Genomic DNA, 11,628 nt, shown 5'->3' with positions numbered 1-11,628 from the left:
GATGGGTTGAATCTCTGAGAGGCTGTGAAGCGGATGAGAGGCTGATCCCCTTGGCAGAGATGTGTGACTCGTGGAAGGTGCTCCAAATGGGATTCGGAGCTGAACAACCGCACATAGTCAATAGGAGAAAAACAAAGAGTGCGCCGGCATAGAAACCACCGCAGCACCCTGACAACATTGAAAATACTAACAAAGATATATGACTGTATACTAGGAGCAAAGTTTAAATCACCAGTCAAAGAATAAAGTCGAGAAAAGTGGATCGGGTTTACATCCAGCTTTTTCTTTCAGCTGGCGCCAACGAATAAACTTCTTTCCATGAGCTACTCTTTTTAGCGTCCTCAGAATGTTTAAACTTCTTCCTTGCCTCAGCCATGACCAATAGTCAAGTAGGCAGGAAAATAGTAGAGCAAAAGCCTTAGCTCCATGATGATATAAGAGCCTGTGGCCATAAAGTGATACGTTCTTCCAGGTAACATGACCTGTCCAACGACGTTCCGTCATCTCCAAACTTACATATTTGGTATTTCAAGAAGGGAGCCCCACTTGAAGCACTGATAGTGTCAAGCATTGTATACTGGCCTTAGGAATCATTTAAAATAACTCATATGCATCTACTCTTTAGGTCACAAAGTCGGCAATGTGCCTTTAAATGTCATTGAGAAAACTGTGATAAAAAAAATAGCTTCTTGAATAAAGATTCTGTTTAAGATTTTTTTCACTTTCATAGCCAGCCTGTATTTATTGAAGATGAAGTGATTAAGTTAGTCATTAATTTTGGCATAGTTATTGAAAACACACAAACAAGTTTACAGAGTTTTACAAAGTTTTACAGAGGTGTGCAGACTTCTGATATCCTGTGTAGGACTGATACTGGGATTTCTGTTGATCATTTAAAGCATCTTATTATTTATTTTTATCCAGGAAAAATAGTTAAGGTTGTGGGTTTGATTCCCAGCCCAGGGTCTTTCTGCACGGAGTTTGCATGTTCTCCCTGAGCATGCGTGGGTTCTCTCCGGCTTCCTCCCACAGTGCAAAAACATGGCTCTAAGGTTAATTGGCTTCCCTTAAGTGTGAGTCTGTGCGTGAATGGTTGTTTGTCCAGTTTGTCTCTGTGTTGTCCTGCGATGGACTGGCGACCTATCCAGGGTGTAACCCTGCCTCTCGCCCGTAGACAGCTGGAGATAGGCACCAGCACCCCTCACGACCCCATTTGGGATTAAGCGTGTCAGAAAATGGATGCATGGATGGAGGATTATAATTAATTANGTATTTTGCCTCTGCTAAACATCTGTCATGGTCCCTTGTTCTCTGACCCACATTCTGAACATGCTGAGGAGACAGGTAGGGCAGATTTAAGATTATAAAAAAAACAAACAAACAAAAAACAAGGACGACACGTTGAGTTTCTTCAGGGCGTCGAAACGAAGGGAGCATGAGATGAGAACTACAGCACAAAAAGGCTTACCGCGTGAGACCTGAACAATCCACCGTAGGGGAGTGAGCGGGACGGGGGAGGTCCGTAGGTGGGAAATGCAGGAGCTTGTAGGGGGGAAGGTGACTGCAAAGCGGTAGGAGGCTGTTCTGTAGAGAGGGTTAGGCAGGGCTCGACCGATGAGTCTACAGGGTGACGGCAAGTTACAGTCAGTTGGGCATTGCGCTGATTGAGCGCTGGCGTGATGGGTTGAATCTCTGAGAGGCTGTGAAGCGGATGAGAGGCTGATCCCCTTGGCAGAGATGTGTGACTCGTGGAAGGTGCTCCAAATGGACAGCTGGAGATAGGCACCAGCACCCCTCACGACCCCATTTGGGATTAAGCGTGTCAGAAAATGGATGCATGGATGGAGGATTATAATTAATTAATGATACTAGAGTTTTAAAGTATTGCACATAAATGCTCTGAGAAAGTTGCAAGTAACCGGTTCGATCTCAACAAACTCCACTCTGGGTCCCTGAGTAAGACCCTTAACCCCACACTGCTCCCCGAGGTGCTGCATGATGGCAGCCCACTGCTCCCCAAGGTGATGGGTTAAATGCAGAGTTAATTTCTTTGCTTTGTACTTGTGACAGTGCAATGAGAATAAAGTTAAATTCTATTCTACTCTCTTCTGATCTCATAAAGCATGTTTCCCCCAAAAATACAACAGAGCTAGAATTGATTTTTTTAATTGAAAGTGAGAAAAATTTAGTTTAACAGGGTGCTCTCTAAAATGCACGTTTATGCAGCCTCAACAGCCAGTTGCAGGCCTGTGTTATACTCAATTTACAAGGAGAGTAGATAACTAAAAAGGAAAAAAAAAAAAACTTTGGATGATAGGTATTTAGGGAAAGGAAGCCTAACAACCAAATACTTTGATCAGATTAAGTGCCATCAGTTATTAAATTGCACAACCAACTTAAAATGCACATAAAGTGCAGTAAGAAGCCGTTTTTAATGCCAGCCCCATCGGGCGCTGTCTGACCAGGGGCGCTTTCCTGTGACTTGGTGCTGAACGTCTCTTCCTCCACCCGGCTCACTGCAAGAAGGAAACTACTAGTTTTTAATGTTTCCGAGAGACACGGTGGAAGTTTGAGTCATGTCATGTCAACAAAACTTTTCAACTCGACCCACCCCGCCGAGAAGACGCACCTGGAAATAGTTCAGCACCAGCGCGGCCCCGGGGTCCCTATTGTTTTCTACAGCCCTATTATCAAGGCAGAAGGGAGAATGGCTCTTTAACGCCAGGAACGCGGAGAGAGACGATCTACGCCGGGGAGGCTCTCCGTTTCTCCTCCACCTCAGCTCCCCGCTGCTAAAAACCCTCCGTAGCTCTTTTACAGCCGCCGCTCAGCAGCCGGAAATACCGTCGCTCTTACCGGGTGCCGTCAGGGTTGACATACGCTCTGAATTCAGCTCAGTTTCTCTAACATTATGCCTCATTAGATTCCTCGTTTTCGCTTACTTACCTCCGCCATTCCGTTTCTGCGCAAGCTTACTGTTGCCCGGATGTTGAATGTCTGTTCCTCTGTACAGCTCCGTTTATTGCCGCAGCGATTCACAAACGAGCTGCTCTGCCTTAACTTTGTTTACACTTATTTGCAGTTTTCTCAGATGTATTTAATTATTTTTATCTTCATTTAAAAATTAATGTTTATTTTATTTTTATTTTTTTAGCGGTAATTGTTAGGAAAGACTCAATGAACGCTACTTTCACAATAATTTAAATCAGCTGGTATAGCCTATATATCTTTTATACTCTACTTTTCTATTTAAAGCAATTCTTTAAATATAGTTTAATAAGCAAGCTATTTTGGACATGCTGCGCAATAAACCAACGAGGTTGATATGAGTCTCTTTTCTGGCAAGTTTTCTAGCATGTTAAAATTGAATAACTTCACCAGAATAGAAATGTATTAAATCTAAAATTAATGTTAGGCTATGCAAACAAGGTGTAGTGTCCATGTAATGTGACATGTTGAAGAGTATAGACCCACTCAATGTTAGACTGATTATATTCATGAAGGGGAGGTCACACATGGTCAGAACAGAGAAATATGCTTTTGCACTTTAAAGTTGGCAATATGTTTAACTTACAGTACAAAAAAAATGCTTTTTTTGTTTTTTTATTTTGTAGGGATATGCCATAGATAGATTTACATTCTGGAAACTCACTTCCCCAATCGAACCGACCAGCCAGCAGCCATATCTTACGGAAGAGAGGAAGTTAGACAAATATTCTTTATCTTTTGCAATTTTTATCATGATTATGTTAACATGTCAATGGCAACATTTGACATCTGAAAAAATTAAACATTAATTACCAGTCTGAAGATTTTCTGCCAGGTCTTAGAGCTTATCGTTGAACAGAACCTGTTCTACTGATTTATCTTACAAATGATATGCTAATATTCTCATTGCTTTATATAATGGACTTACTTCTATAAGTAATATTAGATCTCTGTGCTGCATTAAACAGTCGATCAAGTTACTCACTCAGAAAGGCTTTGAAATGCTGTAGGGATCGAGGGAACAGGAGTTTGTTGATTTAATCCTTTTTTGTACGATAGATTCCAGTTTGTTAATCATAATGATATACCTTTCTTGTGGAGTACCACAGGGTTTGGTGGGTTGGCCAATTCTCTTTACTTTATAAATGTTTCCACTCTGTAAAATTGTTAGGCAGTATATAATTAATGTCAACCCCCATAAACCCCGATGAATTCTAAAAATAACACAAAAGAGTTCTGATTTAACATTTGATTTTATTTTAGAAGAGAGTAGCTGGCATGTTTTAGACCAGTCTTTACAAAAGAAACTTATGAAGTATTCACTTAATATGTAAGACATAAAATTTCATACTCTTCATAAAAACCCATCTAGGGACAATTGCTGCAAATTAGCTCACACTGTAGGCACCACACAGGCATAGGACTGCAGCTTTAACCAGTTTGTCTATCTGTTCTTATCTGCTATATGCAAAACAATTAAAGTATTGTGTAAAAGGGCGGTATTTTTTCCAGTCATCTAAACCAGTGAAACGCGTGTATTCTATGGAATTAATTAATTATAGGGTTTGATCTTCAAAAGGTTTGTGTGCCTAAAAACAGGTAGGCTACAAACATTTTTGTATTGACAGAGCATATCTTAAAGAAGGTGCAGAGTGATTTGTGTTTGCTATTCAGTAGACAGCATATTGAACCTTTTTTGTGTGTGTGCCATTATCAATGTGCATATCATATTCTACTTAGTAAAGTTTGCAAATTTGTGGGTGAATGTATGATGCAAACATTTACCACGTGAAAAAAATAGATATTGTGGCATCGTTATAGAAAATAAAATTGAATGGTGGCAAGAGGGTTATTTTCCACACTCAATATTTTCTTTTACAGGCTTTGTACGAAGGTTTTGTTTTATTAATATTAAACCACTATGGACCTACCAGTAGGCTATACTGGGTAAAGCAGCTGTTGAGAAAAGTAGTTATGGGTTAATCCAGCTCTTTAGAGCATAATCTGCTGTAAATCTGACAACTCATGTTTGATTTTAGCCATTTTCATCATTTTATTTTTTACAATTGTTCATAGTTGAGATAGATTACCTAAGGGAAGTGTGCCATCATTCATATTTAATATTATTCTTTAATATTATTTAATATTAAACAATTATTGTTGTTGAAATAACTATTGTCATTATTACTTCCAACTACATGGCTTCCAATCTCATCTTTATTTTACGCCCATTCTCAAATTCCCAGTATCATATGCAATCTGCTCATTTTAATGGGGTGAAATCAAACCGGTTTGGATGTCTTATGTTGTAACATTTGTGCAATAACCTCGGTACATCACCTGCAACACACCCACTTATTGCAATTTTACTGCCACCTTTTGGAGTCCTTGAAGATCAGGAATAGAGTGTAAAACTTGCTTTCTTAGAAATCTAAAATGCTCTGAAAAGGTGTATTATTTGACACTCATTGAAAAACACACCTTGATGGGCTAATTAACTGAAATCACTGGCAAAGGTTTCCTGAGCCTTCAGATTTTCTTTCACTCTGCATCCACAGGCCACAAGACTTCCAACTTAACAGGTCTCCATAAGAAATCATCATCACCCTTTACAAGGAGTGTATGGCACTGTTGTTTACAAAGTTATGTATCCAAACATACTGACAGAAAATTAAGTGGAAGGAAGAAGTGTGATAGGAAAATTCACATTAGTAACAGGAAAAAATACGGCTTTGAGAGGATTGTCAAGCAAAATCTTATAAGGATAAGGCTGGAATCAGTCCCTATGCACAGAAAAACCCTACACGTATGCTACAAATGATTTACTTCTTCTGTCAAGCACTCCTAAACCAGAGGTGTCAGAAGAATTAAAGAGAAAGGAATTAAAACTTAACAAATTGTTCTAAATATCTGTTAAGGTAAATTAGTTAATTCTGTATTTAATTTACAAATCAAGCTCTAATAGTCGGGATAAAAAAATAAAGAGGCAAAGAATCCATATCGTCCCCTGCTTGAACCCCCACCTTAACGTGATAGAGTGGCTTAAGTGCCCAGTCTTTGTCTTGACAAAGAGCAGTTCAAAAGGTCCCCATGATGATGAAGAAATCAAGGCATGTATTGTTAACGTGGTCTGGTGGAGCAGCGGCCCCACCATCAAGCCAGAACTGGGGTTAGGGAGATCTCAGGGACCCAAACCACTTGCACTTAAACTGGCTCTGGGGATGTGGAATGTCATCTCACTGGGTGAGAAGGGACATGAACTTGTGCAGCAGGGGTTGCTATACCGGCTAGAAATAGTCAGGCACTCTTCCATACATTCCCTGGGCTCTGGAACCCAACTCCTTGAAAGAGGCAGGACTCTCTACTACTCTAAAGGGGCCCACGAGGAGAGACCAAGGGTGGAGGTAGGTATGCTTGTCTCTGGCCAGGTCTGCTGTCTCGTGTTGTCGTTTATCCCTGTGGATGAAAGAGTTGCATCGCTTCTTCCAACTCCTAACTCTGGGAGAACTTCTCCCAGATTCCGGCGAAGACTGCAGACATGGAGTCTGAGTGAACTATGTTCCCTGCATGTCTATGGGGCCTGTCATGCTGGCAATCCCCGAACCTGGTGGTGGACAGCAAGAGTGAGGGATGACGTAAAGTTGGAGAGCTAAAGGGTCTGGGTCTGATCAAGCTTTAGTGGCTTGTGGGACTCTTGAAGCGGCAAACAGATATCATGATGCCAAGGGTGTTGCTGGCCAGCAACTCAGGCCTGGGAGGAGGTTGTAGAGGTCATGGAAAATGACTAGCCTCAAAGTGATTCTGACAAACTGTCCGGCGCCTTCAGAGGGGGAAGCAGTGCTTTGCTAACACTGTTTTAGTGGGAGTGGGTATAGCTGCTGAACTTGAAAGAGGACATTGTTGGACGGAGGAAGGAATACTTTAAGGATCTCCTAAATCAGGCTGAAACACATTCTGTGGTGGAAGAAATGATATGGTGCTTGGGTCAGCTTTTTTCAGAGCCCTGTTGACCAGAAAAAGGGTGTTTGTCCCATTTAGTTTGGAGGAGACTGCCTCAAGTGGAGGAGTTCAAGTATCTTTGGGTCCTGTTCACGGGTGAGGAAAGAATGAAGTACTGTAGAAGATTGATAGACAGATAATTGCGGCTGCTGCTATAATGCAGACGCTCAACTGGTTTGTCATGGTGAAGGGAGAGCTGAGTGAAAAGGCAAAGCTCTCAATTTACTGGTTGGTCTACGCTACTACCCTAATCATCCACATGGAAAATCGATCATGACCGAAAGAACGAGATCCCAGGTACAAGTAACCTAAATTAGTTTTCTCAACAGGGAGGCTGGGCACTCCCTTAGAGATAGGGTGAGGGGTTTGGTCATTCAGTAGAGGCTCAGATTAGAGCCTTTCCTCCTTATCAAGATGAGTCAGCTGAGGTGGCCTGGACATCTTTTTCTGACGCTCCGTGGATGCCTCCCTTGAGGCATTCCATGCTCGTCCCACCTGGGGGAGGCCCAGGGGACGACCCAGGACACGTTGGAGGAGCTATGTCTCTCGGTTGGCCTTGGAGCGCCTTGGGTTTCCTTCCAGTAGAGCTGGATGAGGTGTTTGGGGAGAGGGAAATCTAGGATCTCTGCTGAGACTGCTGCTTCCTGTGACGCAATCACAGATGAAGGGGAATAAGAGTATGACTATGAGTATCTGCATTGCTTGAAGTCTAATGTGAGGTTTCTACAGTCAGTGATGGTTTGGGGTGCCATGTCATATGCTGGTGTTGGTCCAATTTGTTTTGTGAAGTCAACAGTCAATATAGCCACATACTTGGACGTTCTAGAACAGGATTTCTCACTTACAGTCCTCGAGGTTCAGATGTTTTGCACCTTTTAGATGTATCTCTGCTACCACACCTGAATGGCATGCCTTAATTACCTCTCAGTTTGTAGTCAAGTTCTCCAGTCTTGCTAATGGCCTGATTATATGACTCTGATGCATTAAAGCAGAGACACATCTAAAAGGTGCAGGACTTTACAGTCTAAATATCAACCTGTACAGAGACATCCTGTTAGATTATATTAATCTAGAGATGTGCCAAATCACTGAATCAATCTCTCTGGACACCTGTGGTCGGCTACCTTTCATGGTAGGAGGGTGTGACCTGTCGCTCGGTCCAGTGGTGTACTGGGGCTGATTTTGAGCGTGTCTGGGCCTCTGGGGATCAACCTGAGTGTCATAGCCTTATGTCTTCTGACAGCTGGCTGAATGTGGGGATGGGTTTGACCTACCCATGAGGTGGGGGGAAGTGGCGCCCTGGGATTCGGTATAGCTTAGGATGGTGCAGCGATGTGGCTCTGGGATTGGGGATGTCTATGCCTGGGGATGCTTCTTCTGTGTGTGAGGGGGGGGGGGCTTTGGTATCTTTGTGGCATCTCTTGGTTTCTGTTCAGTCGCTCCCCCACTCGAGGGGGGGTTGGCCTGTCGGGCAACTTGCTTGGTCCCTTGGCTGAGGTGGCCATTACAGTCCTTTCAAATAAGGAATGAGTGAGCGGGTGGGTGTGTGTGGGTAATGGAAATCGGATTGGCTAGAGGTGTGGCATGCCAGCTGCCTTGGCGTAGGTTTGAGTTTCGTTCTGGCTGTTTCCTGATCTTGGTATGGTGGGCCCTGGGCTGGACTGGATATACAGTAGTCCATCAGGCAACAGCACTACATCTGAGCAGGATGGGCACTGACATGTGGTCTTACACACCTCGGTTCTCTACATTCTGCTAAGGGATGGGGCTGGACCCTTGGGGCTGGTCATCCTTGGGGGATTGGCCCCCAGCCCTGGGAGGATGGTGCATGCATGAGTTTAAGAATATGTTTAGTGTCTGACCGTTGTGCATCTCTGTTGAGTGCTTGTATATGTTTGTATGGGTGGAAAGCTGGGAATAATGACTGAACTAATGTGAATTTTCTTTATGTGCTTGTCAGGTTGAGTGTTCACCTGTTGCTGCTGTGGCCCTAAGCATTATGGCCTCTGGGGTTGGGACCCTCAGGGACTGGGCCCCTTAGGGTCTGGCTCCAGGTGCTCTTGTTGGCTTTTCTCTGATGGTTGGCAGCCATCCCTATGTCGTCCCTCCTTGTGTCTCGGTGATCTAGAGGGGCCTTTGGATATCTGGGGCTTGCATCACCTCTTATTGATCCAGGGCCCTCTAGGAAGAGTCTGGGGCCACCCACACCTCATTTTAAGCATATCAGCCTTCTAAAGGAGCTTTGCCCACTCATATATACCACATAAGTTTGGTTAAAGGTGTTCAAGGATACACTCTAATACTAAATACTAAGCTGCAGCTACAGATATAAACCACCCTGAATATTATTATGCAATCATCATAGGTTTTGCCTTCCATACATGGATATTTAAGGGATACCTGCTGCTCTGGAAGCTTTTTATTTGTTTACCTTGGTTGTTTTTGTTGGTATGTTCTCTGTTTCTGTTCCTCTCATCTCATACAGGTCTGGAAGCAGACTTCTAGGAGTTAATATATATCTTCTGTGTTATCAATTTTTGCTGTTTTTTTAATTTTTTCTCTTTTTAATTCTGTTTTCTGTCTTTATCTCTTTCTCTCTACCATTAGTTCATATCCCCCTTTTCTTTCTCACATCCCTTTCAGTCTTTTTGTATGTTGTATACAGATTTACTCCTTAAATCATTTTCAAAACAGTTTCTTCTACAAGTACCATGAAAAACCTAGCCTTATTTCAGAGTCATCTATCTTTGGGACATCTATTCCAAGAGCTATATTGGCAAAACAGGATACACAAACACAAAAAACAGAAATGTAAATTTGCATAACTACCGCCCCACCAGTGTCATAAAATGCTACAACTTTTTCGTTTGTCAAAAGATTCACAAAAAGGCACCTAAAACAAAGAAGGCAGTAATGATCTTCTGTAGCAGTGTGTCTCGTAGCAGATCTGAAGAACCCTTTGTTTGAAGAGACTGTTGATCTTTAGCAGTCACGATTGTCCTCAATGTTCTTTTGTATGAGGAATTATTCTATGTGAAATCATCAGTTGCTCTATGAGTTCAGAGAGTAAAGCAGTTCACCAGCTCTCTTTACTCAGATACTTGTCCATCTCTAAAGCAACCTATGACTGCATATTTTTGCAAATGATCTTAAACTCTAAGTTGGACATATGCAGTGTAGACATGAATGCATTAAACTAAAATAGTAATATTTAGGTGACAAATTTGAATAAAATCAATGCTTAAAGACTAAAATACTTAACTGCATTGATCATGTTTTTTAACTTTAGTTAGCATTTTATTTTCCGAAGGGTTATCATTTTCTTATTGTATTTTTTGAGATTCTTTGGTCTTTTTCTGTTTTCTTAATTTCCCACCTTGTCATACTCTCTGGTTGATTCTATTTTAGTTTAATCAATTTTTAATAGATTTGACCCAGTCTCTGTTTCTCTGTACATGTCATGTGTTAATTATTCTTTCTCTTCCTTCAATCTTTCCCTAATTCTCCTCAGCTGTTTCTCGTATTCTTCTAATTACTCTCACCTGCTTTCCATGGCTTTTCTCCTCAATCTCCCCTATTTATAAGCTGCCTGAAGCTCTGTCGTTTTGACTGCTCTGTGTCCATTCACATTCCCCCATTCACATTCCCCCCTAATGATTTTTGCCTTTTCCCTCAAGCTTTAGATGTGGGGTCCTTCTCACAAAGCAGATTTACGGAAAACTCGTAAGTTTTCTAAACATGAAATCAGGGAAACTCTGAGTTTTCCATTCCCCAAATAGAGTTTCCTCCACCTCTGTTCCTGTTACTGTGGTAACATTCTTCCCAGAACTAACCTGGTTAGTTGCAGATTTTTGAGTGTTCTCTGTATCCACCCTCCTTAAAGACAATTATGCTGTTTTATTTCCTGATTTAAGATTAAGAGTTCTGTCATAGTTTTGTCATGATAAAAAGGAAATCATTTAATAAGACCGTTAGACACATTAGGTGTTAAAAATAAAAACATTGCACTTCCTTTTGAGGATGATCTAATTAACGAGCAAGCGGCCTTAATTCACAGGAATTAAATGTTTATAGGGAGAGGGTTCTCATATCGTGCAAAGATGTCCTTTCATATTTAGGTATCTTGTACATCCACGACCTCTTCTGTCCTTGTTGGGATCCTCAGGCTTGCCCACCAGAGGGCGCCGAGGATCCTCTTCTACCCCTTGTTGTTGTCTTTTAGGACTGGAGTTACTGTTGGGAACTGGAGATTACCCTCTGTCTCCAGCAGAGTGCGCCGTGGGTCTCCTGGGGCTGGAGTCTTCCAGCACACCTGTTATGCATCTACTCATCAGGAGACTTCCCCTTTATAAGCTCCTGCCAGACCTTGCTTCCACGCCGCAGTGTTGATCTTAGTTTGGTTAGCAACATGAGCCTCTGTTACTGATAGAATCTTAGTTGTCTCTAGTGTGAGATCAGATTCTAATCTCTCCTTTGTCTGTGCCTCACAGGAAACCTGTCACTAGTCTGAAGCTCTGGGTGAGCTGCCTCACTGGAAACCTGTCTCTGGCCTGAAGCTCTGGGAGAGCTGCATCACAGGAAACCTGTCACTAGTCTGAAGCTCGGGGTGAGCGGCCTCACAGGAAACCTGTCGCTAGCCTG

At 42.3% G+C, this 11,628-nt stretch overlaps 1 protein-coding gene across 3 annotated transcripts in view; it reads right to left on the bottom strand.

The window, feature by feature from the left end:
* LOC107085697 (mesoderm induction early response protein 2-like) overlaps positions 1 to 2,993 on the bottom strand; it is a 39,832-nt gene extending 36,839 nt beyond the window's left edge. For all 3 annotated transcript variants that reach the window (XM_015376181.1, XM_015376182.1, XM_015376183.1), the window contains exon 1: positions 2,947 to 2,993. The gene's annotated coding sequence lies outside the window, so the exon portion shown is untranslated. The remainder of the gene's footprint in view (positions 1 to 2,946) is intronic.
* Between the last annotated feature and the right edge of the window lie 8,635 nt (positions 2,994 to 11,628).

This window comes from Cyprinodon variegatus, unplaced genomic scaffold (assembly GCF_000732505.1).
Source record: "Cyprinodon variegatus isolate N-32 unplaced genomic scaffold, C_variegatus-1.0 Scaffold131, whole genome shotgun sequence".
NCBI lineage: Eukaryota > Metazoa > Chordata > Actinopteri > Cyprinodontiformes > Cyprinodontidae > Cyprinodon > Cyprinodon variegatus.
The sequence above is the reverse complement of the archived record's forward strand: the minus strand, read 5'-3'. Positions and strand labels throughout refer to the sequence as shown.